This window comes from Miniopterus natalensis, chromosome 4 (assembly GCF_054644295.1).
Source record: "Miniopterus natalensis isolate mMinNat1 chromosome 4, mMinNat1.hap1, whole genome shotgun sequence".
Taxonomy (NCBI): Eukaryota; Metazoa; Chordata; class Mammalia; order Chiroptera; family Miniopteridae; genus Miniopterus; species Miniopterus natalensis.
The window spans coordinates 78,326,103-78,343,968 of record NC_142084.1 but is presented as its reverse complement, the minus strand read 5'-3'; the positions used below and the strand labels follow the sequence as shown (position 1 = coordinate 78,343,968).

Below are 17,866 nucleotides of genomic sequence, written 5' to 3'. Positions count from 1 at the left end.
ACACAGCACAGTGGGGGTGCTAGGGCAGGGGCCTCTGCTCTGTGTGCATGTGGGCCTCAAGCCTGCAGGTCTGGGGACTCCGTAGAGAACAGTAAATGCTGCCTTAGGGTCCACCTTCTTCTGCCCAAGGACCAGCAAGTGTCAGGGAGCAAAGGAGGCCTAAGTCCTGAACCGTGCCTGTGAGCCTATGCCTCTGAAGATATCTGCTGCCCCCAGACAGCCTCCCTCCCCTGCCAGTGTGCTGCCCATTTCCCCTGCCATGGTGACCACTCCTCCTGGCTGGTTTCAGAGAAAGTCCCTGAATGTTCCATGAGCCATGAGGAGAGGGGAGTTCACCACAAAGACCCAGGAGTTCTCCCAGCAACCTCAACAGCCTGTGCAGATTTGCATGGTTTTATGTTTTTCAACTTAGAACCACAGTGCACTCTGGGCCCAGGAGTGTGAAAGGAGCTATTGGGCAGGCATAGTGACAGCTCCCAGCTAAAGCCTCTCAGAGCCTTCCATGAGGCCAGGCTCAAACCTTTCCAACATTTTTGGGATCTCAGATCATGGGTTACAGTGAGGCCAGGTTGGGGTCTGACTCAGGTCCTAGCAGGGCTCATAGGTTCCAGGGCCCCAGGGTCTGGATGAGGCCACCTTGCCTGTGCCTGACGCCTGTGGAATTGACTCAGACCTCAGCCTGAGGTACTAGATCCCTGGCTAGTGGCAGGCGGCAGCAGGCACAGAGGCCTAGGTCTTGGGTGAGGCCCATCTGCATGTTTAAGTGAGCCCCAGAGGCCCCACTGGACTGGCCCACCTGGGCTGTGATTGCAGACTCTCCCCTCAACCCAAGCAATCCTGGCTCATTTATCTTAGGTCTCTGACTTCCCAGCTTGACAGATAAATTGGGTGCAGCCTGGCAGGGCACCATTTTAATTTCAAGGAGTGGTGTCACATATCTTTGCAAAAGAATTGTTCCCTCAGGGAGCCTAGCACTCTCTAGAGCTGATCAATACTTCTGGCGGTCCCTTCGTCCAGGTGATAAATCACTGTATGCCTGAGCTGTGGACAGCGATGCCTGGGCTGCCCTGCTTTCCCCAGCCTCAGCCCCTCCTGCTTCGAATTTCCCACCCCTGGGCTTCTCTGCAGGGGGAGGAATGAAGAGTAATCCCATAGGGTGTGGCTGGGAGTAAAAATGGGTCAAGGGAAGTGCCTCAGACCAGGGACCACCATGTCCCTGGCTTTGCTCCTTGATGGCGTGCTACTCTTGGGTAAGTTTGGGGCCTCTGGCCTCTGTCTTCTCATCTGTCCAGTGGGGTTAGAAAAGCCTGTATCTCAAAGAGCTGAGGGCTTGGCACTTTGTGCTTTGGACCTGGGGCTTCTGGGCTGGCCACTGCTGGTGGTCTGAGGGTCCGGCTCATCCTGGGCGAGGGGCTCCCGGGTGTCCTAGCAAGTTTCCAATCCCACATTCCATGTGGTGCTTGTCTTCCTGAACATGGCAGCCCTGCACTGTGGCCTGGCTGGCCTGGCTGCATTAGCTGTGATTCTGTTGCTCTTTGGGCATCTTCTATTAAATCTTCCCATTTCCCCCTTCCCTATCCACCTACTTTGGTGAGAGCTTAGAATTCAGAACTTAAGAAAAAAATTTCAAACTCAGACTAAGCCCAGAAACCATTGGCTTAGAAGATGCTGGGGAAGGCCAATTATACCGTTTGGAGGCTGAGGTTGTACTGGAAGGGGGCAAGGGGAGCCTGTCCCAGGCTGAGCTCTGGGCCTCAGCCACGGGCTGTGTGTGTGTTGGTTCTAGGCCACAGGTTTAGATCCAAGCCCCCTTTCCTTGATGTCCCTGCCCAGTGTCAGCATAACTGTGTGGGTGACTTGGTCCACGGAAAGCACATTTCTCCCTGAATGTTCCTGATTATTCACACTTGGCCTAGGGCTGAGGCCCACTCACTCACTGGAGGGGTCCAGATACATGTTATGTTGGGCCTGGGCTGAGGGCCTGAGGTGACATCACATGATCTGGACCAGTTCTCCATCAGCCCAGGCCCAGTTAAGGCCCAGTACAGCTGGGACAAATGGAAAAGCAGTGTCTTTGGCTGGGTATGTTTGCTCCTTGCACTTTCCTGCAAGAGAATATGGAGCCCAGGACCTCTGTGTGTGCGTGTGCGTGTGCGTGTGCGTGTGCGTGTGCGTGTGCGTGTGCGTGTGCATGTGCAGTAGAGGACCCTTTCTCCTCGTGAATTCTGATGGGACCCTTGACATATCAGTGTAGCTGTGGCTGAAGCAGGCAGGAAGCTTCCAACCCTCACTCCCCATTCCCCTTAGCAACTCCTGGAACACATTTGAACCCTGTCCCCAGCCATTTGTGGATGGGCAGTGGCTGTGATGGGTCCCTGGGGAGGGGGAAGCACCTGCCCTGGGCCTGCTGGTCTGGCTGGGGGTGCGGTAGGGTGGAATGAGTATGTTTCACATGGCTCCTCCAGGATGCTGAGATGCACTGTCTTGTTTTCCCTGAGTAGCCAGCAGGTTTCCTGGAGTGTCTCAGGACCTCACTGAGTCTCAGAGAGTCGTTATCACTAATGGTGTCCATCATCTGAGGTTGGTTTCGGGGTTTCAGATTGCCCATGGAAACAGGTGGAAAATGAAGGTTTTAACATGTCTTCATAGACTCTGGCCAGCATTGGGTGTGCACTTAGCAGTTTAGGGTCACCACTGTTATTCTCAGGTCCCTAAAGGGAGGGAAAGAGGAAGGACTTTTCTCTCCTCACTGGCCTTGCAGGTGTGGCAGAAGCTTCTCTGCTAAGCTCTGCTGGGCCCGGGAGCCCAGCTAGGGCAGGAGGGCAGAACTCAGAGGCCAGGGAGCTAGGGTGACCTTTTGGGGAGAGGCCTCTCTCAGGCACCGCAAGTCCCATTCTCTGTCTCCCCCAGAGCCAGCCCCGTGCCCCCAGGGCAGTATGTTGGGGGAAGGAGTGCTGTATAACATTGGCACCTCTGGTGCATGTGTGTGTGTGTGTGTGTGTGTTTGCACCTGCACACACACTTGCACAGGGCCCCACTCTGAGTTCTGGGCTCCTGCCTGAGCCCTGCCCTGTCTGCCATCTGTCAATCTTATTGTCTGGGGTTGTTGAGGGGAAGCCATGGCTGGTGGTGTGGGAAGAGAAGCCTTAGCCTATTGATCCTGGAACATCACTCCCCTCCTTGTATCAGGCTACTTCAACATATCACCACCAACCAGGTGGCTTCAAACAAGAGCATTTTATTCTCTCGCAGTTCTGAAGGGCAGAAGTTCAAATTGAATATTATTGGGTCGAAATCAAGGTGTTGGCAGGGCCACTCTCCTTCCAGAGGCCCTGTGGAGGAATCCATTCCTCACCATTTCCAGCTTCTGTTGGCTGCTGGCATCCCTTGGCTTATGGCCATGTCACTCTGATCTCTGTCTCTGTGGGCATACCACCTCCTCCTCTTCTGTGTGTGTCAGTCTCCCTGTTACCAGGATGCATGTGATTGCATCTAGGGCCCACCCAGTTCATCCAGGGTGATGTCCCCCATCCAGGCTGTGGGGCCCGGAGAGGCTGTGCTGTGCTGTGACTGGATTGTGCTGTGACTAGGCTGATCTCAAGACCAAGTGCACAGAGAAGTCAGCCTTGCTGTTGGCTCCAAACGCCTGGCTGTCGGGTGGGAGGGGGTTTGAACTTGGGATTCTGAGACAGTCTCCACAGGGGTGGGAAAGATCCCTGGGTCATGTGCTGGGCATTTGGTTTCTCTGTCAGGCACACAGTGACTTTGCGGAAAGTCTTGCCATCCCAAGACAAGGACTGCAAACTCAGAGGCCTGCCGAGTGCAGCAGGCAATGCCAATGAGGATGGCTGCAGGGGCAAAAAGAATAATTGTACTACCCTTGGCCTGGCTTTCATTTCCCTGCTTTTGACATAGACATGGACACAGAGTATGTCTCTGCTTAAAGGGGAACAGCAGTGGGAGTGGAGTGCCACACAGCTTCTGCCTGGCCTCACCGTGGGCGCAGGGCAGAGCAGAGACCCTGCCTCAGCTTCCGATTGTGACCTGGTGGGAGTGTGAGCCTGGGGCAGCAATCCTCTTACTGCCAGTAGAATCCAGACTTCAAAGTTTTATGTGAACTCTCCTGATTTTCAAATGTCGCTTCAAATTTCTGAAAAGTGCCGTATGGGCCCAATAAAATACAGCCCCGATTAGCCACCTGTGCTCATGAGACACAGAGGCAAAGTGTCTTCTCTACCCTCTGGGGCTGCTCTTCTGGGCCTTGGGACAGAGGAGGGGCTGTCAGCTCCTGCTAGGCAGGTGGTTCTGGTCCCCTAGAACTGCCTCTGGCCCACTGGGCCCTCCCACCCCGCCTTACACTGAGCCTTGGCTGAAGGAAGAGCAGTCAGACAGCTCAGTGCCTGTGACCTTGGCTGACTCCTCCTGGAAAGCAGCCAGTGCCAAGCCTCTGCCCGCTGCCGTCAGGCTGCAGCATCCTCCCTGGTGGGCAGAGTGGGCATGCTGCCCACCCTGGGGAGTGCTCTTCCCTGCCACTGCCAAGGAAAGCCTATGAGAGAGAGAGGACAGGGTATCAGGACTACAGTTTTCACCCAGCAGCCCACAGTTCTTCCTCCCCCTGCTGACCTGCTGCAGGTTTTCCAGGCTTCTGAGGAGCTGCCTCAGGAGTGAAGCTTGTGGTAGGTGAGCAAGGCCAGGAAGTGGAGGACTGAAGCTGATGCTGGGAGCTCTCAGGGGCTACCACTCAAATGTTAGAGCCCAGATGGCTTCCTGCAGGCAGTGGACAGCCCCCTAGAGAAAAGGGGCCTGACAGCTAGTTCTGCATTTTAGCCAGCTGCTCTAGTCCAGGCTGGAGGCAGGGAGGCCCGAGCAATGGGGTGGGGAGAAAGTGGAGCCCTGTGTGGACAGACAGATCACCAGGTTTCAGAGATGCAGTGATGTGAAGTGTAAGGGAGAGGCCCAGCTGAGGGTGAGGCCTGATGGGGGTGGTTGAGGAGCAGGCTCTAACTTGATGGAAGAGTTGATATCAGTTTGTTGGGCCCTGTAACAAGTTGCCACAAACTTAATGGCTTAGGACAACTCAGGTTTATTCTTTTATAGTTCTCGAGGTTTGAAATCCAAAATGGGCCTTAAGGGATTAAACTAAGGTATCAGCAGGGCTGGTTTCCTCTGGAAGCTCAAAGGAAGAACCTTCCTCACCTTCTCAGCTTCTGGTGGCTGCCGGTGTCCTTTGGCTCATGGCCACATCACTCTGATCTCTGCTTCATGGTCACAGTGGCTTCTCTTCCTCTCTAGGCAAGCCTCCTCTGTCTCCTTATAAGGGCCCTTATGATTACAGTTGCCTCCCTGGGATAATCAGCATAATTTCTCAGCCTTCTTAACTTAGTCACATCTGCAAAGTTGCTTTTGCCATGTAAGATAACACAGGTTCTGGGGATTAGGCCACGGACATTCTGGAGCCATGATTCAGCCTACCCGTTATCTAAGGTCCTGGAGGAGGAGAGAGAGAAGCCCTTGTCTGCCTTTGCACCCGTAGCCCCAGGCTGGCCAGCGTCTCAGATCAGGGACCTCTCTGTGTGTCCTTAACCCAGGCATTTCTGAGCCTCTCATTGAAGCTCTGGGCCTGGTCTGGCCCACTCAGGTGGTGACTGGAGCTCTTGCACTAGACTTGGCCCATGCCCTACCCAGCCCAGCTCGCCACTGCCAGCTCACTGTGTTGCTGCTAAAGGCCTGGGTTTCTCAGGGTTTGATTCCCTGGGCCCTCTCAGTTCCTCCTCATTTCTCCCGGCGCCTGCAGCTTGGGACCAGAGGAATCCCATGGAGAAGCACTGATTGTGAAACCTGAGGCTGCTGGCTGGCTCCAGGAGGCGTGTTTCCGAACTGTGTGCACCCTTGGCAGAGGCCTTAGTGCTCTACCACTCTTTGGCTGGCCACCTAGACAGTGGTTGGAGATGCCAGTGCAGTGACGTGGGCTCATGCCGGGAGGGGCCCCTGCCTGTTCTCTGAGGCCTGGAGTTGTTTGGGGTCAGACTTGGTTTGCTCTCTCTTCACAGACAGTTAACTAATGCTCTATCTTTCTTTCCCTTGGACTTGTGTTGTGAATGTCCCCCAAAGAGCTTTCTGTTGGCATGCTGTACCCCCACATGTCTTCAGGTAACACATAGCTTGGCAGCAAAGCCATGCAGTGCTTTGGTGCTTCTGGGGTTTAATTAGCAAGAGCAGTGTGCCCGGTTGCCTTGTTGGTCCTGGGCTCCAAGTGCCTGCTCTTTGGGGGTCCCTAGCACAGCAGATTGGGATGTTTCTGGGAGAGATTTGCTGTCTCCAGAGGCAGCTTAACACATCTGTGGCATTTGTGTTTCACATGTGTCAGTTGGCCTGTAAGGGCAGGAACAGCTGGGCCTACATATCCGTGGGGACCCCATGAGCCCTGCCTCCACATCCCAGGCATCCCCAGGGGACAATTATGAAATAAGACATGGACTTCCTGCATACTGTGTCTATATGATGGGTCAGAGGGACAGGTGTCCCACAGCCAGTCCCTGCACAGAGGCCACCTGGGGATGCAGAGGGCCCCAGTGGCAGGTGAGAAGTTACTGGGTCCCAGCCTCAGGGGGAATGGGGCTGCAGAGACAGCTCAGAGGACGTTCGAAGGGGACAAAAGGCCCTTCTTCAGAAGCAGAAACTGGATTGAGGCCCGAGGTTCAAACTCTGCCAGTTTGCACCAGGTAGAGGCCCCGTTTCCTCTCAAAATTTTCTGCAGGTCAGCAAACACTTCAGCCAGATCCAAGCCTGAAGCGTTTTCTATGAAAATTTCCAATTTTCCTTGACCCATTTTTCTTTGAAATTAATACCAAGCAGCGCTGTGCACTTGGCCCTGAAGGAACACTAAGCAGGGAAAAGGTGCCACAATTAAGTGGAAATGTTGGTATCTGCTCACTTTCTCCCGCTCTCAGGCTTTACTCTCCTCTCCCTCAGTTTCACTCTCTCTCGCACGCACACACGCATGCACACATTTGGAATGTGGGTATATTCTTGAGTTCAGGTGTCTCTCCCAGAGCTCTGGACGTGGCTGCATTGGCCTGGGCTCAGTCCTGGACTGTGGGCTGGCCTTGGGCAAAGCCTCAGGGAATGTGCCTGGAGTTGATGGGAGAGCCTGGCACTGAAGTCCAGCTGGAGTGCCTCCCAAGGGATGTCCAGGCAGGGAGATGGTGCACTTGGGACCAGGTCAGGGCTTAGGGAAGAGCTTGCAGGACAGCAGGGATCTGAAAAGTCTGGGGTTGGGACCTGGTGGAGGAGGTGGCCTGAAAGCTGGTCCTGTGCAGTGTAGAGGATGGTGCTGATCTGGGCTGGAAGGAACCAGGTGCCCGGTGATACTCCCCAATAATGGGGGAATAATAAGAATAACTATAGTGCTGAGATGGGACGCAGGCTCAGAATGAGCACCTTTCTTCTCTCATTAATTTGTTCCATTATTTATTCATTTAACACATTTCTTACTACATGTCTACCTGTGCCTTGGGCTGGATTGGGTTGGGGGTACAACAGGGAATGAGCCAGATGGAGTCTTTTGGAGCTCACTGGCCATTGGGGGAGACACATGAGCAGATGCTACAGAGCGGGGTAAACCCATGAACAAAGCAAAGTCTGGGGAAAGGGTAGAGTGAGAGGTCAGGTAACGGAGGAGCTTCCTGGGACTGAGGTAATGTCCTGCCTCTAGTGCAGCTTCTCTTGGATTTGGGTTTGGGGATCTCCTGGCAGGAGGCCTCGGGTTCTTCTTCTGGTGCTGACGCTGCAGGCCTTGGCCTGAGCCAACCCAGACACCCTGGAGCCCCATGTCTGAGCAGCTGCGAGGGAGCACTTCTGGGAGAATGCAAGAGTGATGGGATCCCAGCACAGGACAAATGTAGCTCTGGGCCAGAGTCAGCCCAGCTTTGCACTGAAGCTCCCAGAGTCTGCAAATCCTCACCAGCAAGGGGGTTTGCCGGCTGATATTTGGCTGATCCTGCAGTGAAGCAGTGCTGCTCTTTGCTTTAATTTGTGCTTCTTTGATTGCTGAAGAGAATAAATGATCTGCCAGCATTTGATTACTTTGTATATCTCCTCTCCCTGTTTAAGTCCTTTGCCCATTCATCTCCTGGGATCTCATATATCGGGATAAGCCCTTTATCTGCCTTAGATATTGACTTTCTGTCACGTTTCATACCAGCCTTTCCTCAGGCTGTAGTTCCCATTTCCTTTCCAGTTTTGTTCATTTTTGTTGCACAAAAGCCAGCTTTTCGGTAACCCGGTCTGTGAGTGATTCTTCTCCTGTCCCCGGAGCTGCATTTGTGGCTCCGGGACAGCACGTGTACTGAAGGCCTACACAAGGACAGTGTTCTGCCTCCATGTGTCCTTTAATCAGCTTGCAGCAGAAATCTTCGGCCCCAGAGCAGTGCTGCCCAAGCAGTCATGAGAGTCCAGGGAGAAGAGAGAGCAGCACTGAAGGAAAGCTCACCCCTGCAGGTGTTCTCCAGAGCACGGCAGGCACACCACCCTTGGGTTCTTGTCGGGACCCCCTGGACGTGGTTGGTGCTATCACTGTGCCCACTTTACAGATGAGGAAACTAAGGTGCGGACAGGTGCACAGCTAGTAAGTTATACAGCCACAAGTGAAGCCACCAACCCCTATCGAGGCAGGAAGGAACAAGCTAGGGCACAGGGCTGCACAGCCCCCTGTGCAGAGCCTACTGCCCATGCCCAGAGCTTGGGATGACGAGGCTGGCGGTCTTGGACCCACCTGTAGGCTACTCATCCTTGGAACTCATGGGGCCTCCTGAGCACCAAGATTCTGCTTACTAACTAGATGCAGAAACTGAGGCCCAGCAAGCGTGTGAGGAAGTGTCTCAGGTCACTCAGCGCATTAGCTGCAGAGGAAATCTTTTGCTATGGAATACCCAGCATTGGGTACCGTGCCTGGCCACAGTTAGTACTTCAATATCCATAAAAAGAAATAATGAATACTGCTTACCCGGGAAGCCTGGCCACATGGTCCTCCTTCCTGGGGAAGCAGTTGCTTCCAGTAGGCATTGGAGGGCTTACCACTGAAGCCCACCTTTATTGTTGCGACAGCTCCTACACTGCCGGCTGCAATTCTCAGGTTCCTGCAGGCGGGATGTTGCTGGAGCCATGGCCCTCTGGCGCCTTTCCTGCTGAACTGGGGAGATAGGCTAGGGCAGCAGTCACCCTAAACCAGGGAAGACCAGCCTGGCTGCTCCCAGTACGTTCTGACTACTGTCTTTGAATATAAAGTGCCCTTGGAAGCCATACTCTTTGTTCACTTAACTCTTGTTTTACCAGTTCCTTCACCAGCTGTTCACTGATTGCCCACAGAGGCCCCTGTATGGGGCCAAGCTTTGAGACCCTGGGAACGAGACAGACATAGCGCCCCAACCTTATACAGCTCATGGTAACTGGTAATCCCACAAATGCCTGCACAGTTAGAAATGGTGGAAAATGCCACCAAGTAAGCACAGTAGTTGGAAGTCGGAGTTGAAATCTGAAGTGTGGATTGCAGTTCATTAGGAGAGAGGAAGAGGTGGGAGCAGCGCCCTGCTGTAAGTGGCCTGGTTTCCATGGAGGAGGTGGAGAGGCAGGGATCCAGGATGAACCCTCTGGCATGTCCAAGACCAGGTGGCCATCTGCAGATTCTCAGCTGAGAGAAATGCTGCCTGGGGCTTGGAGCTTTTCTTTGGTCAACTTCAGGGACTCTGGGGTGTGTGTCAGGGGCTGGTATCACCCTCTTTATTCTCAGTGCTTTGACAGTTCATGAGCTGGGGCTGGGCTGGCCAAACTTGGGGGGACATGTGGGCTTAGCAGGTGATGGAGTCACCTTAGCCGAACAAAGAGTTGGGGCACCAGGCCAGTCTGATCAAGTGATGTCCAACAGGGTGAAGGACCAAGGGCCACCCAAGATTCCAAGACCACAGGCTCGAGCCCACAGTAGGCTGTGGGGAGTGGGACTCAAGGCTGAGTCGACCAAAGTTCAGTACAGGTTGTTGATTCAAGGGCTCCAGGGGTCTCAGATTGGGGACAAGAGCAGTGATGGCCTGCTCAACCTTGCCTGCCCAACCCAGGTCCACAGTTGTGGGTGGCCACAGGCTGGAGAGTGTGCAATATGGGGACCTGTGCCAGTGCCCAGGCTCAGGAGGGACTCCCATATGGATTAGAGCCCCCAAGGGTGGGAGCTTGTGTCCCTGTGACCTTGCCCAAAGTCTGAGTGTCAGGTGTCCGTAGAGGGCAGTGAGGGGCACATCTCCACAGGGTGTCTGATGCCACATCAGTGGGGTGCAGGCCAACATGGAGTCAGTGGCAGGAGGGTTTTGATTTCTCAAGAGAAGCCGGAAATTGTGATTTTATGTAAAACCTCTTCATTTTCAAATGTAAGTAGCTAATTCAAAAATTTTTAAAGCCACGTATGGGCCAAGCAGACCCTTGGTGGCAGTGGGGGCGAGAGGGTCACAGGTGACTTCACTGCCCGGGAACACAGTCGCCAGACAGGGCTCTGGATGTGGCCAGCACTGCCCTAGAGTGGAAATGTACTTCAGAGGAATTTTTATTTTCATTTCGGGAATATCACAGAGAGCTTTCCGGCAGCTTCGTTTTTGTGAGGAGAGATCTGCGGTCATCATGTTTTTCTTGGAAGCCAGTGGGGAAGCCCATCTGCAGAGCATTAGCAGGAAGGGGTGTGGGGGGAGACTCCTTCCAGGCCTCCAGACAGAACCTGGGCAGGGTGGCTGTTTGGGTGGGATCAGCCCCCAGACCCCTGGAAATGGCCTCCTGCCCACAAACCACTGGGGCGCCCCACCCCATTGGCCAGGCCGGACAGGGCTGAGATGTGCAGACCATGTGGTGGTTGCATCTGGCGCCGGGTGACAGAGCCCTGAGGCTCTGCTTCCCTGGCATGCTCTGCCACCTTCAGGGTCCCTGCAGCTTAGGGAGCAAATGGTCAAATGTAGGTGCAAGATGATCTGGTCAGATCCTTTTTCTAAGTGATGCCTCAGGACAAAATGGGGCATGTCTTGAGACTTGGACTGGGAAGGGCACAGGGTCTTCACATGCTGAGAAGAGGCCAGCCCTGCAGGACCCATCTTGGGCTATTTCAAAAAGCTCAGTTTGGACACTTGGTGATGGAGACTCCAGGGGCCAGGGCCCGCATGTCCCTCTCTTGGAGTCCTTGTTGCCTGGAATGTGTGGGTGCTCCTTAAGGCCTATGGCAGCCCAGAAGAGGGTGAGGAAGCCAGGGTCTCTGCATGACCCTGGCTTGCTAGTCCCTACTCTGGCCTCAGTTTCCCTGTGTATAAAAGTGAAGGTGTTGGACTAAAGCCAGGCCTCACCCAGTGGCTCCCAGACCGTGTCCTCACAACCACCCACACATGTTTTATTTGACTTGCACCATTTTTGCAGAAACTGTGACTGTACAGTTAAGAGTCATGAGGTTTCACATTAAAATTTCAATTCTCAGTTTCTCAGAAACATCAGAAGGCCCAGCAGCTCTGGGCCTGTTCCTGCAAGTAGTATTTAGCAGGAGGTACCACACTTCTCCATGGGCATCCACAGGCCCTCTCCTCACTGTTTCTCATCTGGCCACCCACTCACTCTGCCCTTACTGGCCTGGGTTGCCATGTAGTAAGACTCTGGGCCAAAGATGACCTCCGGTGGGTAGTTGCTCACACACATACTCTCTCTGTCTCTGTTTCTGTCTCTCTCACACGTGCATACACCTGTACCCACACATGCATGCATGCACACATGCATATGTGTGTACAGAGCAGGCACATTTACATCTTCCTGGAATGAGCTGTGGGACCCTGAAGCATTTCCTCCAACTGAGCAAAGCTCTGGACAAGCCTTTGACAAGTCCTGCCTTTAGGCTTTGGCTCATAGACCCTCTGACACCGTGGTGTTTATCAGTGGGTCCCGGGGCCCTTCCCCTTTGGGAACCTGTGGTCTAAGTGAGGGGTCACAAGACCAGAAACCTGGGATCTGGGCAAGAGGCACCTGTGCTCCCACCTGCAGGGGCCCCAGGGCCACAGTGCTCTGAAGAAGTGACAGACACAGAGAGCACTCACCATCATGGGCACAGGCCAAGCTGTGGGGGGGCTGGGGTATAGCAAAAGAAACTGGTAGACAACTTGCCAGAGCTTAGGTGCAGGGTATAAGCAGACTCAGGGCCCAGCAGATTGGCTGGTGGAATTGGAACCAGTTCCCAGACCTGCCGCATCTGTGCAAAGAGGCTCAGGGGGGCTGGTGCTTGGGGGGTGGAAATTGAGTGTGCCCATTCGTTCCACGGCTGCACTCTGCACCCAGGCCCCGGCAGCCTGGCCCCACACCTGCTCCTGCAGAGCCACCTGCTCCCCATGGATGCTGATCGCAGGAGAGATGGAGCCTGGCCTGTTATGTAATCAGCATTTGCATCATGTGTATCTCTAGCAGTAGCCAAGGACCAGCTCTGGGGGAACATGGTGGTTTTCCTACCTGCTGCCCCTCCAAAGGAGGTGGGGTAAGCCCAGTGCCAAATTCTTGGGAGCTGGCCTTTCCTCAGGGCTTTGCTGATGCATCTTTGAGCCAGGCACTGACTGGCTCTCAGGACAGAAGACAGATGGGTGGGAACCGCGATGTTGAATGGTGGGAAGAGTCCGAGGAACAGAGGGAAGATAGGGGCTAAGATTGATCTAAATCCAGTCCATTGCCCTGCCCTGTCCCCTCTCCCCAACTTTAGACCCACTCCCTACCATCCTCCTGGAGGCTTTCACAGGTGTCAGGGGTGCTCTAGTCTTGGGTCAGACACCCCCAGGCTCAATCCCAGCCCTGAATCTGAGCCATGGAGCAGTCCCCTGCTCCCTTCTCCGGCACTGGTGATGGCCTGCCTCTTCTCTCTGAGTTGCTGTGGATTCCAAATTCAGGGAGGGAAGGGCCTTCATTCCAGTATAGAGTGGGTGCCAACCAGCTGAATTTAAGTTTTAAATGCCTCCCTTACATGTGGGCTTCCTCTGTCTTCCTTTAGTGACTGGCCTTGGCATGGCTGGTCCCTGAAGGAAAGTGTCTGGCACAGAAACCTGGGCTGTTACGTTCAGCTCCTCCTTCACTCTCTAGAGCTGAAGTGTGGACAAGCTTGAACAATTCTATCCCTAGAATGCCTAGAGAAAGTACTGCCACCATCCTTGTCCCTGACTTTGTTGCCTGACTCAGTTGCCATGTACATGATGCATTCACTTTCCAGTGTCAGATTCCATTCATTAACTCATTCATTCATTCATCTATCCATCCATCCATCCATCCATCCATCCATCCATCCATCCATCCATCCATCCAACCAGTGTTTGCAAGGCCTGTGCTGGGCGTTGAGCATGCACGTTATGGTCTCTGTTCCTGAGGAATCCTGGTTTGGGGGGAGATACAGGCAAGGAGACAAACAGTAACAAGTGCTGCTAGCACCCAGAGGCCTGAGGCAGCTGGCATTGCCCTGGTCAAGGTGAGGTCCAGGAGGCTCGTCACTGTGAGCTGCCGGGTCCCAAGTCCAAGTGGCTATGCGGGGACTCCAGGATCAAGGCCAGGGTGTACTGGCTCCAAACACAAACTCTGAAGTCTTGGCTTCTCCCTCTGAGGCTCTTTCCTGTGCTCTGATTCTGTGGGGCAACTGCCATGCTGTGCCTTCCAGAGCCACATGCCTGTGCCACTGACCACTCTTCAGACTCCTGGCAGGGGTAGGGGCTGGCCTCCTGGCTGCTGCTTCTGACTTGTCTATGACCATGGCCATTTCTCTACTGGTGTTATGTCCCCTCCAGAAACAGGGATGAAGGGCTTTTATTCATTTCTTCAGAAAACATTTAGTTGAAGATCCTCTTATGTACACTTTCTAGACCAGTCCTCAGAAGGACTCTAAGGAAGGGCAGGCAGTTCCAGGGACCCTCTGTGTGAGAGGACCAGGTGCCAATTACATGAATATAAAATATTCCTACAAATGTGCAAAGTATTGTTCAGTGGCAGAAGGAAGGCTCTGTAGGGCTGTGTTAAAGGAATGGCTGCATCTCACACACCTGCTCCCATCACCAGATATGGAAATGGGATTGGTGTCAACTCTGCTGGGTGCCTGTTTCTCCATGACAGCAACTCCAAGTCACATGCTTAAAATAGGCAGCAACTTGCTTTTTGAAGCCCAGGGGTGTAATACAGTAGAGAGCAGTGGGGACTGTGGTAAAAAACATCTAGTACATTCTTCCACTGAAGGGGTAGCCTCTTATACACTCCTGATATGAGCTCAGTGTTGACACTAGTGTGACACTTGAAGTTCCCCCAAGATGTCTTGCTAGCCAGGGAGGAGGTTTGATCAACTCTAGAGAAGTCAAAGCGTGGAATCTGAGAAATAACACGTGTCTCCATCCTACTCCCATCCCCACAGAGGAAAAAGCAAAACCGTGAGAACCCCCTGTGGAAACTAACCTGGTGCCGATGTTCAGATCTGAAGCTGGTGTGGGCACGCGTGTCTGTGTGCGCACATGTGTGCACATGTCCATGGGCAGCAGCTGGGGCCAGGCCAGCCAGCAGAGCCATGAGAAGATGTGTTAGAGAAAAGGAGATGCCATTGTTTATAAGAAAAGTTAGAAAGAGAACAATGAAACTAAAATTGAAATAATAGAGTTAGATGGGAGAGATGAGTCCACATTTATCAATAGTCAGAATAGGTGTAAATGGGTGAAAAACTCACCAGTGGACAGGTGTTGTCACAGTAGATTAACTAAAGCAAACCCAAATCCAAAATCCAGCTATGTGCTATCACCAAATATACAACCAAAGAATAAAGGCAAGAGAAGGTTGAAAGGAAAAGTATGGAAACAGAAAAACCAGGCAGCCAAAGGCAGCCACTGTTTTTATATCAACCTCAAACTCAGTGGACTCCAGGCGTTGTCAGGGAAAGATGGGTCACCATCTAATGAGAACAGGTCATTTTCCCAGGCGACAGAGCAGTTCTAAAAAGTTCCATTCACTCAGTAAAGCAGCCTCAGTGTATTTGATGTAAACTTTGTTAGAAATAGAGAAATTGACAAATCTATCATCACTTTGGAAGATTTCAGCCACTTATTTTCAATTAGTGTTGGATTAAGTAGACGAAAAAAATCAATAAGAAAGGGAAGTTCAAAATAATATAAATAACGAGCCTGATTCAATGGGCATAGATAAAGTTTGTATCTGACAATTAGAGGTCCCTCATTCTTCTCAAGCATATATGTGACGCTCATGAAAAAAATTATCAATTTAGTGCAAGTTTCACAAAAATTAAAAGAATAGTTATGATGCAAATCCTGCTCTTGCACCATCATGCCTTTAAGTTAGAAATTAATAATGCCGCAAATAAAAATCCCTATTATTTGGAAATTTAAAAAACCAAAAATCTTCTAAGTAATTCATGGATCCAAGAAGAAATAAAATGAAACTTTAAAAATACTTAAAAGTGAATGATAATAAAATCACTAAACACCAAAACTCAGGTGGAAATTTATATTAGAAAAGAAAAAGACTGCACATTAAAGAAACAAATTTTCCAGTTTAAGACGACAAAAGAAAGCAAACTTCTCCAATGGACGTAGAAGAGAAAATATAATACAAAATAATACCAGAAATCAATGAAACTGAAAAGCTCGCAGTTCTGATGGCTGTTGCTGTGGCAGATTTTCAAAAGAAGTCAGAAATTTGGAATTCTGCAAAAAATTTTTGCATGAAAAAAATGTGACATGGGCCAAACAAAATGTGTATCTGCTGAATCGGGCCTGCGCACGTTTCTAAGAAGCCCTGCCTTTTCTTCCACAGCTCCCCTCCCCTGTAACTGCGGCGGCAGCATGGGCATGGCCGCTTTGCTCCTGGAGCCTCCCCCGGGGCTGACCTCTCTCTGAGCACTGCGGACTTGTTTTTGTGTGGACGTGTGTTCTCATTACTCTGGTGTCTGCAGCTAGAAGAATTGCTGGGTCACGTGGTAACTCTGTGTCTAACCTTTTGAGGAAGTGCCACACTGTCCTGAGCATGGTGTCCCCAAGCCCGGGCCGGTTACCATCACGGAACAGTCCCAGGTCTGCGAATGTCTTGTGTGCAGCTCGCTGCGAGTTCTCACTCTCCCTTCTCAGGCTCCAGGGTGACGCCTGAGAAGGCCTGTTGCTTGTCCTCATGAGCAAGAACTGGCCTCTTGCTGTGTATGTGGCGGTGTCCTTCTGGTTTCTGTCTCTCACTTGAGGACCCCATATTCTCAGGCCCCTGCTTTTTGGTTTTATCCAGAAAGCGGGGGCAGGGGGGCAGTGGAAGGGGCATTGAGCTCTGCTTCTTCTGGCTGGAGAGTGATCCCCACATTGGGTCTTTGCTGGAGTGCATCCCGCCTTGGCAGAAATACAATTCCTGCGGCTTTTCTAGGGTAGCAAGCTCAAACCCTCTCCGTCCTCTGAGCCTTTTCAGAGCTTTGCTTTCAGTGTCATATGGATGTCATTCTTACATGCATACATTCTCACAAGGGCCTGGAGAGGTGGAAAGAGCCCCACTGATGGATCAGAAGTGGGAGGCCCAAAGATGGCACAAGTAGAAAGTGGAAGAGCTGAGACTCAAACCCTGGCCTGCCTGATGCAGAATGCGGGCTTTTTCTCCTACTTGAGCTTCAGATGCTTCTTAAGCCCTCATGAGGGATGAACCAGAGGACAGGCTGATGAGGTCTTTGCCGCTCACCCTGGGGAAATAGTCAGCCAGGGCCCGACTGGCAGAGGCCACCTGTGAGGGCAGAATGGAAGGCACCCAGGGACTGATTTTTGTGGCTGTTGGCAGAGGCTGTCAATGTGAGGGAGTTAGTGAGCTAAGGATGAGTGTGCTTGTCTTTCACCAGGAGACTCACTCTGGTGAAACACCACAAAGCCAGTGGCCTCCTAGGGCCTTCCACTCCGCAACACCAACAGCCATAAAGCAGGACCAAGAGGCCCTGTTAGCTGGTGCTTAAGGTGTGGCAGTCATGGGGGGTTACCACCAAGTGTCACCTGGGAATTGGCCTGACTGGGAATGGCTCTGAGGAGTCAGAGGTCAAGGGACAGGCCTTTTTTTCTTTCTTTATAATAGGTTGATTGAAGTATCATTCATATGCTCTAATTTATCCATTCTAAGTGCACAATTCTACAGTCTTATGGTATAGTCACAGAGTTGGGCAACCATCATCACAATCAACTCTGAACATTTTCATAAGCCCAAAGGGAAACCTTGTACTCATTAGCACTCATTCCTCATTCCTTCAAGAGGTTTTACTGTTTCCTTTCCAACTTTGATGCCTTTTATTCCCTTTTCTTGCCTAATTGCTCTGGCTAGAAATTCCAGTATTATGTTGAACAGCACTGGCAAAAGCAGGCTTCCTTGTCTTGTTCGTGATCTTGGAAGAAAAGCTTTCAGTCTTTCACCATCGAATATGACATTAGCTATGGGTTTTTCAGAAAAGCCTTGTCATGTTGAGGAAGTTCCCTTCTATTCCTAGTCTTGGTCCTGCTTATCAAGAAGGGTGTTGGATTTTGCCAAATGCTTTTCCTGTATCAGTTGAGATGATCACGTGGTTTATTTTCCTTCATTCTGTTAATGTGATATATTACATTGATTGATTTTCAGAGGTTGAACCATCTGGGATACATCTTACTTGTTCATTGTGTCTAGTCCTTTTAATCTGCTGCTGAATTTATTTTGCTAGTATATTGTTGAGGTTTTTTGCACCTACATTCATAAGCAATATTGATCTATAGTTTTCTTAATATGCCTTTGTCTACCTTTGGTATCAGCGTAATGCTAACCTCATAGGATGAGCTAAGAAGTGTCCCCTCCTCTT

General features: G+C 51.8%; 1 protein-coding gene across 1 annotated transcript in view; it reads left to right on the top strand.

The window, feature by feature from the left end:
- Positions 1-17,866, top strand: part of ADAMTS2 (ADAM metallopeptidase with thrombospondin type 1 motif 2) — a 150,160-nt gene that overhangs the window by 45,437 nt on the left and 86,857 nt on the right. The gene's annotated exons all lie outside the window — the stretch shown is intronic.